Below are 10,432 nucleotides of genomic sequence, written 5' to 3'. Positions count from 1 at the left end.
ACCCAGGTCAACTATGGTCCAAAAATATTAAATGGAAAATTCCAGAAATAAGCAATTCATAAGTTTTAAATTGAGTACCATCTGAACAGTGTGATAAAATTTCCCGTGCTCCTGCTTGCTCTGGGCCAGGAATTCATCCCTTTGCATGGCTTATCCACCCAGTATATGCTACCCGCCTGCTAGTATAGGAAAAAGCATAGTCTATATAGGGTTCAGTACTACGCGTGGTTTCAGGCATCCACTGGGGGTCTTGGAACGTACCTCTCATGGACAAGGGGGAACTACTGTACATGAATAAATGTAAGGGGTTTCTAACTTTTGTCCAAAATATTTAAAAAATTTGGAAAAACATCTGAACCTGAGAAGACTATCTTGTTTCTAAGATACTAGGCTATAATATTAAAATTAGAGACCCATTTCCTAATGTATCCAGAACTTCTGGACTTGTGTCACTATAAAGCAATTATTTTCAATCCTGGCTATTCATAAGAATTATCTGGAAAGTTTTCCAAAAACTGGTGATACCCAGGTCCATCTCCAGAGGTTCTGATTAAATTGGTGTAGGGTTGGGCCTGAACATCAAGGGTTTTATTTGTGATATTTGTTTTGATTTGTTTTATTTTCCATTTTCCAGATGATATTATGTAGCCAGGACTGAGATCCCCAACCTAAACAAATTTGAAAGCCCCTTTTCTTACAGAACTTCAACAGTTACCACAACTAAGCTGCATTTAAAAAGGCATAAGGAGTTTTGTCATATCTTCAATGGCTGGGCTGTGTCATTCTTTTAATGGTTGTGCCATGCCCCTTACTTCCTGTCTCAACTGGGAGCTGTGGCTTGCTGCCCAGCATTAGGACACAGCCTGATCCGGTGTTGACCTTGGCCACATCAAGGTTGTAGAGCATCTTCACAGCCTGTTTGATCTGGCGCTCATTGGCCTTGACAACCACAATGAACACAAGAAATGATTTCTTCACCATAGGAAAAGAAAATTGAGCCCCCTAAATAAAAATAAATAAAGGAATAAAAAAGTGAATACATGAAAGAACTGAGAAACACACGAGGTGGGGCAGAGTCAAGATGGTGTACTAGGAGGACATGGAATTCGCATCTCCGCACAACTAGGGCACTTACCAAGCACTGCTGGGAGACCACGGACACCTAAGGAGATGGGAGGAACCCCCAGCAACCAGTTGTTTCAATTACAGTTTTATTTTTCCTAATATATTTTTTATCTTTCTAATTTTATTTTGTTTTTTATTCTTTGATATTGTACTGCTCCTTTTTTCTTTCTTTCTTTCTTTTTTCACCACACCACGAAGCTTGCAGGATCTTGGGTCCCAGGCCAGAGGTCGGGCCTGAGCTCCTGTGGTGGGAGCTCCAAGTCCAAACGGCTGGACTAACAGAGAACCTCAGAACTCAGGGAACATTAATCAGAGTGAGGCTTCCCAGAGGTCCTCATCTCAGCACCAAGACCCAGCTCTATCCAACTGCCTGCAAACTCCAGTGCTGGACGTCTCAGGCCAAACAACCAGTAAGACAGGAATACAGCACCACCACCAAATAAATATGTTACAGACGAAGGAGCAAGGTAAAAACCTACAAGACCAAATAAATCAGGACAAAATAGGCAACCTACTGAAAAAGAATTCTGAGTAATGATAGTAGAGATGATCCAAAATATCGGAAACAGATGGAGAAAAAACAAGAAACGTTTAACAAGGATCTAGAAGAACTAAAGAGCAAACAAACAGTGATGAACAACACAATAAATAAAATTAAAAATACTGTAGAAGGGATCAATAGCAGAATGGCTGAGGCAGTAGGACAGATAAGTGACCTGGAAGACAAAATAGTGGAAATAACTGCCAGGGAGCAGAATAAAGGAAAAGGAATGAAAAGAATTAAGGACAGTGTCAGAAACCGCTGGGACAACATTAAACACACCAACATTCGAATTATAGAAGAAGAAGAGAAAAAGAAAGGGTCTGAGAAAATATTTGAAGAGATTATAGTTGAAAACTTCCCTAAAATGGGAAGGGAAATAGTCAATCAAGTCCAGGAAGCACAGAGAGTACCATACAAGATAATCCCAAAGAGAAACATGCTGAGACACATATTAATCAAACTATCAAAAATTAAATACAAAGAAAAAATATTAAAAGCAGCAAGGGAAAAGCAACAAATAACATACAAGGGAATCCCCATAATGTTAACAGCTGATTTCTCAGCAGAAACTCTGCAAGCCAGAAGGGAGTGGCAGGACATATTTAAGGTGATGAAAGGGAAGAATCGACAATCAAGATTACTCTACCCAGCAAGGATCTCATTCGGATTCGATGGAGAAATTAAAACCTTTACAGATAAGCAAAAGTTAAGAGAATTCAGCACCACCAAACCAGCTTTACAACAAATGCTAAAGGAACTTCTCTAGGCAGAAAATATGAGAGAAGGAAAAGACTTACAAACACAAACCCAAAACAATTAAGAAAATGTAAGAGGAACATACATATCATTAATTATCTTAAATGTAAATGGATTAAATGCTCCAACCAAAAGACATAGACTCACTGAATGGATACCAAAAAAAAGACCCACAATATGGTGTCTACAAGAGACCCACTTCAGACCTAGGGACATATACAGGGTGAAAGTAAGGGAATGGAAAAAGATATTCCATGCAAATGGAAATCAAAAGAAACTTGGAGTAGCAATTCTCATATCAGAAAAAATAGAGTTCAAAATAAAGACTATTACAAGAGACAAGGACACTACATAATGATCAAGGGATCAATCCAAGAAGGAGATACAACAAATGTAAATATTTATGCACCCAACATTGGAGCACCTCAATGCATAAGGCAAATGCTAACAGCCATAAAAGGGGAAATTGACAGTAACACAATAATAGTAGGGGACTTTAACTCCTCACTTTCACCAATGGAGAGATCATCCAAAATGAAAATACATAAGGAAATACAAGCTTTAAATGACACGTTAAACAAGATGGACTTAATTGATATTTATAGGACATTCCATCCAGAAAAAACAGAAGACACTTTCTTTTCAAGTGCTCAAGGAACATTCTCCAGGATAGACCATATCTTGGGTCACAAATCAAGCCTTGGTAAGTTTAAGAAAATTGAAATCGTATCAAGTATCTTTTCTGACCACAACGCTATGAGACTAGATATCAATTACAGAAAGAAAACTGTAAAAAATACAGACAAGGGAGGCTAACCAATATGCTACTAAATAACCAAGAGATCACTGAAGAAATCAAAAACTACCTAGAAACAAATGACAATGAAAACACGATGACCCAAAACCTATGGGATGCAGCAAAAACAGTTCTAAGAGGGAAGTTTATAGCAATACAATCCTACCTCAAGAAATAAGAAAAATCTCAAATAATCAACCTAACCTTACAACTAAAGCAACTAGAGAAAGAACAAAAAAAACCCCAAAGTTAGCAGAAAGAAAGAAACAATAAAGACCAGATCAGAAATAAATTAAAAAGAAATGAAGGAAACAATAGCAAAGATCAATAAAACTAAAAGCTGTCTTTGAGAAGGCAAACAAAATTGATAAACCCTTAACCAGACTAATCAAGAAAAAAAGGGAAAAGACTCAAATCAACAGAATTAGAAATGAAAAAGAAGTAAACACTGACACTGCAGAAATACAAAGGATCATGAGAGATTACTACAAGCAACTATATGCCAATAAAATGGACAATCTGGAAGAAATGGACAAATTCTCAGAAAAGCACAACTTTCTGAGACTGAACCATGAAGAAATAGAAAATATAAACAGACCAATCACAAGCACTGAAATTGAAACTGTGATTAAAAATCTTCCAACAAACAAAAGCCCAGGACCAGCTGGTTTCACAGGCGAATTCTATCAAACATTTAGAGAAGAGCTAACATCTATCCTTCTCAAACTCTTCCAAAATATAGCAGAGGGAGGAAAACTCCCAAACTCATTCTGCGAGGCCACCATCATCCTGACACCAAAACCAGACAAAGGTGTCACAAAAAAAAAAAGAAAACTACAGGCCAATATCTCTGATGAACATAGATGCAAAAAGCCTCAACAAAATACTAGCAAACAGAATCCAACAGCACATAAAAAGGATCATACAAAAAAAAAAAAAAAAGGATCATACACCATGATCAAGTGGGTTTTATCCCAGGACTGCAAGGATTCTTCATTATGTGCAAATCAATCAATGTGATACACCATATTAATAAATTGAAGGATAAGATCTATATGATAATCTTAATAGATGCAGAAAAAGCTTTTGAGAAAATTCAACACTCATTTTTCATAAAAACTCTTCAGAAAGTGGGCATAGAGGGAACTTACCTCAACATAATAAAGGCCATATATGACAAACCCACAGCCAACATCATTCTCAATGGTGAAAAACTGAAACCATTTCCACTAAGATCAGGAACAAGACAAGGATGCCCACTCTCACCACTCTTATTCAACATAGTTTTGGAAGTTTTAGCCACAGCAATCAGAGAAGAAAAGGAAAAAAAAGGAATCCAAATCGGAAAAGAAGTAAAACTCTCACTGTTTGCAGATGACATGATACTGTACATAGAGAATCCTAAAGATGCTACCAGAAAACTACTAGAGCTAATCAATGAATTTGGTAGAGTAGCAGGATACAAAATTAATGCACAGAAATCTCTGGCACTCCTATACACTAATGATGAAAAATCTGAAAGAGAAATTAAGGAAACACTCCCATTTACCATTGTAACAAAAAGAATAAAGTACCTAGGAATAAACCTATGTAAGGAGGTAAAAGACCTGTACTCAGAAAACTATAAGACACTGATGAAAGAAATTAAAGATGACACAAACAGATGGAGAGATATACCATGTTCTTGGATTGGAAGAATCAACATTGTGAAAATGACTATACTACCCTAAGCAATCTACAGATTCAATGCAATCCCTATCAAACTACCACTGGCATTTTTCACAGAACTAGAACAAAAACTTTCACAATTTGTATGGAAACACAAAAGACCCTGAAGAGCCAAAGCAATCTTGAGAAAGAAAAATGGAGCTGGAGGAATCAGGCTCCCTGACTTCAGACTATACTACAAAGCGACAGTAATCAAGACAGTTGTGGTACTGACACAAAAAGAAAAATATAGATCAATGGAACAGGATAGAAAGTCTAGAGATAAACTCATGCACCTATGGTCAACTAATCTATGACAAAGGAGGCAAGGATATACAATGGAGAAAAGACAGTCTCTTCAATATGTGGTGCTGGGAAAACTGGACAGCTACGTGTAAAAGAATGAAATTAGAACACTTCCTAACACCATACACAAAAATAAACTCAAAATGGATTAAAGACCTAAATGTAAGACCAGACACTATAAAACTTTTAGAGGAAAACACACGCAGAACACTTTATGACATAAATTACAGCGAGATCCTTTCTGACCCACCTCCTAGAGAAATGGAAATAAAAACAAAAATAAACAAATGGGACCTAATGAAACTTCAAAGCTTTTGCACAGCAAAGGAAACCATAAACAAGACCAAAAGACAACCCTCAGAATGGGAGAAAATATTTGCAAATGAAGCAACTGACAAAGGATTAATCTCCAAAATTTACAAGCAGCTCAATATCAAAAAAACAAACAACCCAATCCAAAAATGGGCAGAAGACCTAAATTGACATTTCTCCAAAGAAGATACACAGACTGCCAACAAGCACATGAAAGAATGCTCAACATTATTAATCATTAGAGAAATGCAAATCAAAACTACAATGAGATATCATCTCACACCAGTCAGAATGGCCATCATCAAAAAATCTAGAGACAATAAATGCTGGAGAGGGTGTGGAGAAAAGGAAACCCTCTTACGCTGTTGGTGGGAATGTGAATTGATACAGCCACTATGGAGAACAGTATGGAAGTTCCTTAAAAAACTAAAAATAGAACTACCATATGACCCAGCAATCCCACTACTGGGCATATACCCTGAGAAAACCATAATTCAAAAAGAGTCATGTACCAAAATGTTCATTGCAGCTCTATTTACAATAGCCAGGACATGGAAGCAACCTAAGTGTCCATCGACAGATGAATGGATAAAGAAGATGTGGCACATATATACAGTGGAATATTACTCAGCCATAAAAAAGAAATGAAATTGAGTTATTTGTAGTCAGGTGGCTGGACCTAGAGTCTGTCATACAGAGTGAAGTAAGACAGAGAGAGAAAAACAAATGCCGTATGCTAACACATATATATGGAATCTAAAAAAAAAAAAAGGTTCTGATGAGCCTAGCGGCAGGACAGGAATAAAGACACAGATGTAGAGAATGGACTTGAGGACACGGGGAGGGGGAAGGGTAAGCTGGGATGAAGTGAGAGAGTAACATTGACATATATACACTGCAAAATGTAAAATAGATAGCTGGTGGGAAGCAGCAGCATAGCACAGGGAGATCAGCTCTGGGCTTTGTGACCACCTAGAGGGGTGCGATAGGAGGGTGGAAGGGAGTCGCAAGAGGGAAGAGATATGGGGATATACATATGCATATAGCTGATTCACTTTGTTATACAGCAGAAACTAACACAACATTGTAAAGCAATTATACTCCAATAAAGATGTTAAAAAAAAGTCATAAGATTTTTAAGAAGAGAAATCTTAATCTGATGAGATGAATTTAAGCAAATCAATTTAACATCCTTTACTCAAATTACACCCCCCCCTTTAAAATGCCACAAATAATAAATATACTACCTTTACAGGATACAGGTGATAGGCTGAAAATTTGCACATAAAAAAAAGACTTAGGTATACTAAGTATCTATTTTAGTATAAGGCCACAGTTTAAATATAAATGTAGTGCCCACTTGGACTGCCTTAATAGATATTTAGTATTTCGAATGAAGGAGATAAGTCCCCCTTTGCACTTGTTATCCTTCTCTGGCTGCCTCCTTTAAGATGAGCAAAGGCTACAAGCAAGGGACCAGGATGGTGATGGGCTATGGAACCATGCAGGATCTGGGGACAAATAACTTCATGAAGAGGAGACATAAAAGCACACAATAGCTTTCTTCAAATATTTGCAGCGTTGTTGCATGGAAGATGGACCAAGCAATTTCTGGATGTCTAGAACTTAGAAGAGAGATTAGATCAGTTCTGTATGGTGCTGGATTCAAGTACTAGGATGAATGGCTGAAGATGATAGATTTGGGGGTCAGCATAAACTTGAAGTATTTAATAGACTTGTTTAAAGGAGCACTGGACTGCGTCATGAGGTAGTGAGATGCCCATCATTGAAAGTGTTCAAGAAGAGGGGAACAATTATTTGACATGGATGCTCTATTGAAAACAAACACTGGACAAAGGATTCTGAGTTATAAATATAGATATTTTCTAATGTTCCTTCCGATCTTGAAAAGTTCTATGAATTGTTAATATTCCAAATTACCCTCCTTCCCAACTTCAGCTTTAGCCTATGTGGTTTTGTGTATCAAATTTCACTTCTATATCAAAAAAGAAAGAAAAAACGCAAAGCAGTGGTCCATAATTAGCATCACTTTTTAGTAAATCTCATGGGCTTTCCTTTTCAGTATTATGACACAGGGAAGGTTGATCTTTGTGTAAGGTTACATCAGACAGAAATCTATTGCCAGATACCAGTCTCTGCATCCCCATGGCAGATACTGCTGGTTATTACCTATCTAACAGCCATGCTCCACTGCCACCTTGCTAACAGACTCTGATTTTGTTCAGGATAGGTAGCAAAGTGCCCAGAGAAGGCGGGTACCTCTCCAATCTAAACCAAGCATGGTAACCCCATTGCTCTCTTGCCAGTGATTGGTTTAGGGTTGAGCATGTGATCCAGTTTTGTCTAAAAAAATGTAAGGGGAACTCTTTCAGGGTGAGAATTTTGTACTTCTGTGAAAGGTTTCCTTCCTGAAGAAGAGCAGAGGATGCAGTAGGAGAAAGTGTCCTCTTCTCACTTTTTGATGAGTCCTCTGACAATGTGATATATTGAGCTGTGGCAGTTATCTTGCAACCATGAGGGGGAAGCCAAAATAATCACAGAGAAATCAAGTGGGAGTCCTGCCATTACAGACCCCAGGGAAAGTCTAACTATGGAGTTTTATTAAGTGAGATAATAAATCCCTATATTTTAAGTTATTTTTTAAGTCAGGTATTCTGTTACTTGCAACCTAAATATCCTAACTAGCGTCCCAGAAGAATTCAAGTTGAATGAACTGCAGAAACTCTTTGAAAAACACATATATATGGGAGAAACTTCTATACTTGGATGGTAGCATAATTAATTAGCCATGGTGGAATGTAGATTTTGTCTATCAATATCTATGCCTATTTGTCTATTTTCCATCTATCTATCTATCTAGCTATCTACCTACCTATCTATAATTCGGTTGCTATAGCAACCAAGTGACACAGCCTTCCTCAGTCTAAACAGTCTGGCTTAATGATCAATTTGAGCTACTTTTAGGGCTCATCCCTGCATTGTCTCAGCCATACACCTGCTATGTGAGAGCTTCATCCAGACACCTGCAGATTAATATGTGAACACCATTTTACAGAAAAGGAATCAGTGACCCTGAGTAAGAAATCCAAGGTCATATGGCTAGAAACTGATGAGGGCAGTAAGTAATAAGATCAAACCTCATACGATCTAACCCCTAAATCTATGTTTTTAATAAGTTCACTATACTGCCACCCCCTTGAAAGGTAGCACGTTAAGGTAAGGAGTGAGAGATATGACTAATAAATATGAGACGAGGAGGAGGTTCTAAGCCCAGTAGTACCAGCTGCAGTGCACAGCATGTGTTTCCCTGGAGTTCAAAGAATCAGAAAAGAAAAGCTTCCAAATAGAGCCAACTTGCTAGGTCCAAGACGTACAGTTAAGTGAGAGAGAAGTAAAGAGGACACACAATGTCTTACGAAAGAGTGAAAATGTCTTATTCTTCAACGTTCATGGTTTGCACTCACCACTAGAAACACTCGTTTCCTTGTGCTAAATGGGAATGGCAATCCGGTTAACCTCATGCTGTCATTTTTAAAATGCCAACTTTGGATCAGAAAATGATGGACTGTTTTCTCCCCTTCTACCTAGAATCCTCTGACTTCTTGCCTTTTCTATTTAGAATTCCAAATATCTCAGGAATAGTTTTGTAATAACAATTTTCATGAACTCTTTTCAAACACTTTAGAAATACTCAGTTATTAGTTATGGTAAAGTTCATTTAAATAATATTGTTCAATTCTTTGGTGCAAATTGCCTAACACCAAGACCAATGAGATTGCCTAAAAAGTGAAACATTTTAGCTGCATGTAGAAAAAAAGTCATTTAGGTAGGAGTTCAGGTACGTAGGTGTCAGTTTCTACTACAAGACTTACTCGGTGAATAAGCTGGTAAAAATCATTCAGCCTCTCAGCCTCTGGATCCTCACATGGAAAATGAGGGTGCTAATAACTGTGCTGTGAACTTCTCAGTGAGGTTCTGAGATCACATGAAACAATGGGTTTGAAATTCTTCTGGAAGCATAAAAGCATTCTACATACACAATTTTTTTATTGCTAGTCATCTAAAACATTCAGAAATATCAAATTTTCATTAATCCAAACTGGCCTCTTAAATATTTCAGGTATGCATACATGTATTGAAGATGAAATCAAATGAAAATGTGTACTGGTTTGAAGTCACTGCAGCATTTTTAGGCTGAGAGATGGGGAAGGAGATGGGGGTGGCAGTGCTTGTAGAATTGGGGGCAATAAACACATTCTGAAAAGGAGGGACTATATGGAAAAATGAAGCATCATTAGACAACCAGTGCATTCCCAGGGAAGTCTATTAGTAACTATTCTCTAAAAGTCCACAAGGAAACCACTAGAGGGGTCCGTATCAGAAGGACAATAATATATTCACATAATTTTGGAGGAAATCATGATGGTGTCAGAAATCGATGGTCTTTTTCTTTAGTTTTATCTCCATTAGAGACAGAGGCAGTTGGATTCCATGAAGCTGAGATTTATCTACTGCTTAGGTGCCTAACGAGACACTAAATGCCAGAAAGATTTTTGTGAAAGAATTATGAAATCGTTTTTAGTTTCTGCTAGCTAACGTCAAAGCTTAGGAAGAATAGGCCTTAGGGGGTGTAAAGGACTGACAGGTCTATAGCGGTAGCGCAGGGGTTGAGGGAGCCTGTTTCATTAAAAACTGTCTTATTAGTAAAAGCACCACCACTCTGATAATTTGACCATGTATTTACATTAGCTAATACCATTGCTTATGGTCAGCCCATTCACCTTGATTAGCATAAATTAATCTCAATAAAAATTTGCTTGAGTGTAGAGTGACTCATCCCTAATTGTGATTTTATGCAATTACCA

The sequence above is a fragment of the Globicephala melas genome, chromosome X, assembly GCF_963455315.2.
Source record: "Globicephala melas chromosome X, mGloMel1.2, whole genome shotgun sequence".
Lineage (NCBI taxonomy): Eukaryota > Metazoa > Chordata > Mammalia > Artiodactyla > Delphinidae > Globicephala > Globicephala melas.
The sequence above is the reverse complement of the archived record's forward strand: the minus strand, read 5'-3'. Positions refer to the sequence as shown.